Genomic DNA, 4,964 nt, shown 5'->3' on the forward strand with positions numbered 1-4,964 from the left:
CCCCGCCCCACTGTGTGATATGCAGCTGACGCAGGTGGGGATGGAGGCAGGGGGGAGGGGATACCGTCCCCGCAACGGCTAATCTTAATTGTTTTATAGGGCGCCTCGAAAGGCCCGGCCCTTGCCCGCTACAATCTCGCCACGCGGCACACAGAGACGTGTGTCCGCGACTGGCGGATTTTTGGATTATCAGTCAGGAAAAAAAATAATAAAAGGTGAATAATTCTCCCTCCGCAGCTCCTCTTCTCCATTTGAGTATCGGCAGGCGGCGGGGAGCCCGAGGGCCAGCCCGCCAGCCCCCTCCCCCTCGGCCAGACGACGACGTTCCCTTTCCTGTCCCATTCGCTCTCCCTCCAACCTCTCCTAGATCGCTCACTCCTATCACATTTTCCGCATGGACCGAAAAAAAAAGCACAACAAACGAACAAACAAAATCCGTGCGGGTCGTTGCCCCTGGCGAAGCCGACATATGTCTGCTGACAGCGAGCGACAGGTAGCCAACTGCCCAAAGGTGCCAGGCAACCCAATGACACAGTGTAACCCGTCCTTACCCGTCCCGGCGCGGCGCAGTCGAACTCGGACTCGGACCATTAAACTGTCCGCTCTATCGGCAGGTCAGCGCAGCCCGCGGGCTCACTCTGACGGCCACAACGTGAGGCGCGGGACCAAAACACCAAAACTCGCAATCGCTCAGGTCGGCTCAGGGGTGGCGGGGGTAGGCAACCCTTACCCTATATGATATTGGGACCCACGTTGTGGGTCACGACGCACTCAGCGTGTTTCATTACATCTCAGACCCTTTCGTTCAGAATCAGTGGTGGATTATTGCAACCTGAAAGATTTTTGAACGAAAAAAGTCTAATGCAATAAAACCATTTTTCATGTCAACAACTCCAGATTTTGAGCATAAATCCCTCGGCGCAATGCCAAATGCTTTCTCCTGCTTGCCTTATAATCTACACACACACGTGTTTACGACTGGCTTTGTCGGCGGGAATACAAACACAGGTACCTCAACGGGATCTGCCTCAAAAAATGCTCTTCTTTTCTTCTCTTTATTTTTATGTTTTTGGACTTCGGTGCCTGGTTGACCAATAAACTATTTCATCAATCAATCATAAATATATATAAGGTTCCGCATTTTGTGTACGGCCCTTTCGGGCATGCACACAAGGGATTGTGGAAAGTTCAGCCCGCAGCCAGCCGCCCCTTTGGGCCAGCCCCTTTTTCGGAAGTGAAGGACGCTTGGCGCGACGCTTCGGCTGACGCGCGCCTTGTCACGCCACGCAGGACTTTTCCACGACGTCGCCGAACGGGCACGCCGCCGAGAGGCCACGCAGCGCAGCACCGGCAGGACCGCCGTCAGTCACCCCGCCCTCCCCACGAAGGAAAAACATGACAATAACGGCCCTTCGATCAAAAACTTTGGAGGAATAACACTTACGGTATTTCTCAGATTTATTCGGAAAACTCATTGCAGGAGCCCAGCGCCTGCGAAATTCAGGGTAGGCCACCCCGCCGTACACGCACGCACTGCAGGCGAGACGTTGCCTACCTACCAGGCGCTACGAGAGCTTGAAAGGGCTGTGCTTGGCCTCAACAGACCTGTTCGTAGCTACGAATGATTAGACGACCTTTCTGAATGATCTACTACACAGCGTCCATTTGTCACGAAAAGGGAACTCCCACACGTTTACCGGTTCATGAGATCAACGAAATTCATAATGGGCCGCGCCTAACAGTAAGCCTGGATTACCTTCCGGCGGGCAAAAATAAAATCCACGTGGCTATGCCATGCCGTGCCGGGGCTGCGCCTCGCCCACCTCTCGCGGGAGCGCGTCCGCATCGGCAGGGCCGGGAGAGCGAGCGCGCGGGGAGAGGCGCGGCCCGCGGCCCTCCCGTGGCCGGGCGCGCGTGGCGTGCGACGGAGAGAGAGGACGCCACCAACCTGCCAGAGCCAAGGGCGAGGCCCGCAGGCCCGGCGCGGGTTTGTGACAGGATACGGTGTACGAGCTTCAAACATTGTCAACTCTCACGCGAGCCGCGCCGGCAGACGCGCCCCGCCCGCCCCCCGCCACCCGGGGTCCGCCCCGCGCCAGACAATGGTCTCAGACTCAGGCCAAAAACATAAAATTGCTGCCGAGAGGGGCTTTGGCCAGCACGACGGCCGGCCGCCGCTGGTTTGCATTTCAACGTTCGGCTTCACTTCCCTATTTCTGCGCGGGCGAGGCGGAGCAAAACGGCGCGTGGCGGAGAGTGGCGCTTTGGCGGGAACGCCAGCAGCCGGAAGCGCGCAGTCGTGGCGGCGGCCGGGTCCGTCTGCAGCTGAGAGTTAATGTCACGGCCCGGGGGTGACACATGACGGCCGGACAACAGCCACCCAGGTGGCAAAGTACTTATGTTTGTTCGATTCAATTAGAGCCCGGGCGGACCGCGGCCCGCCCCGCGGACACTCGTCAACACGGAGATGGCGTTTGACACGTAGCGTAGCGGCGTTGGCGAGTGTGTCTACACGGCGGGAGCCGCTCGGGGAGACCTCAATGCGAAGGCACGGACGGACGACGGACTAATGTGTCGTTATCCGAAGTCCCCATTGCCATTGCAGTAGTGCTAGCTCGAATGCATACTTTATTTCCAAAGAAAGAAGTCTAGATGTTTTTGAAGTTGTTGTTGTATTTATTTTTTTATTTTTTTTGCACCCGTCAGCAAGTTGGTGGCAGATGGCCACAGGACAAAATGATTGCACGGTTTTGTGGACTGTGTGTACGCTGCGGTACGCTGTATGGCGGGCGGCGGGTCGGAGCTGGGCACCTCTTCGGCTTTGCCTCGGCGGACTCAGCCACACGGGGGGTGTGCTCCAGACAACAACACTTCCAAGGCCACGCTGAAGGCCTCGCCGAAGGCCTGGACCAAGGCCGCCGCGGGCGCACCCACGGGCGCTACCAGTGCTACCGGCGCCGCCGCCGCGCTGCCGGCGTGACGTCGGGTGGCCCAGTTGCAGGGACAAGGGCGGCGACAAACCAATTAGTGAGAGGCGCGGCAACTCGGCCGTGGTTGATAAGGCGGGCCGGGTGCAGGGGACTTGATCGGGCCGCTGTGGTGCGGGGGAGAGGGGGGCGAGGGGTACTTGCAGGTACTCACACTCGCAAATTGGGCCGCTGCCCCTCCCCGCGCACACCCTCCCGCGGGGCGTCGTGTATCTCCGCGGGGAGAGAAAACAAGAGTATTGACCCACGCCCTGCCTCGCGCGGTGTGGCCATGCCGCTGCCAGGAGTGTGACGCCAGCGCGGCGCGCCCCGCCAGTGATAGCGCGCGGCGGCCGACAAGGACAAGGAATCTGTGTCATCGCGGCGGGAGTGAGTGCGCGGGCCGAGGCGGGCGGTGGAGATCGCCTCGCGGCGCAGCTTCCCTCCAGGACCTCCGCGCCCGCACCGCACATCCCCGCCGGGCACCACACGCTTCACCATAGAGGGTTAGACTGGATGCAGCCAAATTATTTTGCACTTCTCTGGTGTAAAGCTGAAGCATACATCAGCTCACACCGAGGTAAGCCAATTCGTATTGGCACTGGAACATGCGCCTCGAACAATCCCAAATTGAGCGTATAGCAAGTAAAAAAGCGTTGTGATAAGAAAAATCTCCTTGCACGTTTCAGTCACATTTCTTGCGCGAAGAACACGTTTCTTTCGGCGAGTCTTGCAAGCGGATCAAAAAAACGTGCACATTTTAATTTGGCTCAATTTGGCTCCGTAAGGCTGAATTTAATAATCCTCTATGCCGACCCTCGACGCTTCGCACAAAGCAGTCCTGACCAGCTCCAGCCCTGACCACTTAAGGAGATGGGCAGCAATATGGCCACCGGCGATCAGAATAGCTTGCAAGAGGGGTGGGGGTAGGGGCGGGGCGGCTTTTGCGAAAGGAGTCGAGGCGTTGCCCTCGCCCCTCGCCGAGCCGTGACCCCACACATCTGCCGCCGACTGTTGTCGAGCTCGCCGTCGTCCGGGCGGCAGGGGTCATCTTCTCCAGACAGGGGAGGTTTAAATAAAGCGCGTTACAAGATCTCTGAAAACAAGCTATAAGGGAAGGTGAGGTTATCTTGTTCACTAGCCAGCTATCATGGTATCTTGAAGATGGATTATGGTTTCCTGTTTCCCAACCATGGTTTTCCCAACCTTTAACCATGTTGTTTCATGGTTACCGTGGATTACCATCACCAGAATACTATGGTTTATCAACATTAAACCATGAGAGACCATGGACTACGACTACCACACCATAATTGATATTTTACCATGGCCTTCCCCATGGTTATTTTAGCCTAGGTATTGCTTCCGAAGGGTACTCTATCACAGTAGTGCCTCAGGGATCGTCCAGAGAGTACGTCGGCTTTACTCAGATTCGTTCGTCAATTTTCAGAAGCTCGGCGCCTGCGAGATTCAGGGTAGGCCACCCCGCCGCACACGCGTGCACTTCAGGCAAGATATTGCCTACCGATCAGGCGCTATGGGAGCTGCCATTGGATGAACTGGGCGGTATCGTAACGGCGTATAGGAGGACGTACTTTCTGAATGATCCCTAATTGGATCAAAATTTCGATCCGTAACTGCCAGAAATCCCTAACCCTCCGTAGGATCTTTCGACAAGAATGCATCAAATCGGAAAATGGTGGGCTCTCATGCTCTCCTAGGGGATTATCCAGAAATTACGTCCGTCGTTACGAAACGGCCTGGCTTAGTCATCAGCCAGCTGGCTCTTATAGCGCCTGGTAGGTAGGCAACATCTTAGCTACAGTGCATGCTTGTACTGCGGGGTGGCCTACTCCGAGTCTCGCAGGCGCCGAGCTCCCGTAATTTGTCGAACAAATCTGAGGAAAACAGTCGTACTTTCTGGAAAGCACCCCCTGCCTCCCCCCACCGGTCCCCCTCCGTTATCCCAAGAGGAGAGGGTCGGGTCGGCGTTGGGGG

Source organism: Frankliniella occidentalis, unplaced genomic scaffold, assembly GCF_000697945.3.
Source record: "Frankliniella occidentalis isolate FOCC.00 unplaced genomic scaffold, Focc_3.1 Scaffold19, whole genome shotgun sequence".
In the NCBI taxonomy this organism is placed as follows: domain Eukaryota; kingdom Metazoa; phylum Arthropoda; class Insecta; order Thysanoptera; family Thripidae; genus Frankliniella; species Frankliniella occidentalis.